Here is a 948-nt window from a genome sequence, read left to right on the forward strand (position 1 = left end):
GGGCTGTGTTTACATCTACATCTACATGATTACTCTGCAATTCACATTTAAGTGCTTGGCAGAGGGTTCATCGAACCACAATCATACAATCTCTCTACCATTCCACTCCCGAACAGCGCGCGGGAAAAACGAACACCTAAATCTTTCTTTTCGAGCTCTGATTTCTCTTATTTTATTTTGATGATCATTCCTACCTATGTAGGTTAGGCTCAACAAAGTATTTTCGCATTCGGAAGAGAAAGTTGGTGACTGAAATTTCGTAAATAGATCTCGCCGCGACGAAAAACGTCTTTGCTTTATTGACTTCCATCCCAACTCGCGTATCATATCTGCCACACTCTCTCCCCTCTTACGTACCGAGCGAGGTGGCGCCGTGGTTAGCACACTGGACTCGCATTCGGGAGGACGACGGTTCAATCCCGTCTCCGGCCATCCTGATTTAGGTTTTCCGTGATTTCCCTAAATCGCTTCAGGCAAATGCCGGGATGGTTCCCTTGAAAGGGCACGGCCAATTTCCTTCTCCATCCTTCCCTAATCCGAGCTTGCGCTCCGTCTCTAATGACCTCGTTGTCGACGGGACGTTAAACACTAAATCTCCTCCTCCTCCTCCCCTATTACGTGATAATATAAAACGAGCTGCCCTTTTTTGCACCCTTTCGATATCCGTCAATCCCACCTGGTAAGGATCCCACAAAATGGTTCAAATGGCTCTGAGCACTATGGGACTTAACATCTGTGGTCATCAGTCCCCTAGAACTTGGAACTACTGAAACCTAACTAACCTAAGGACATCACACACATCCACGCCCGAGGCAGGATTCGAACCTGCGACCGTAGCAGTCGCGCGGTTCCGGACTGAGCGCCTAGAACCGCTAGACCACCGCGGCCGGCTAAGGATCCCACACCGCGCAGCAATACTCTAACAGAGGACGAACGAGTGTAGTGTAA

The sequence above is a fragment of the Schistocerca serialis genome, chromosome 5 (assembly GCF_023864345.2).
Source record: "Schistocerca serialis cubense isolate TAMUIC-IGC-003099 chromosome 5, iqSchSeri2.2, whole genome shotgun sequence".
Classification (NCBI taxonomy): Eukaryota; Metazoa; Arthropoda; class Insecta; order Orthoptera; family Acrididae; genus Schistocerca; species Schistocerca serialis.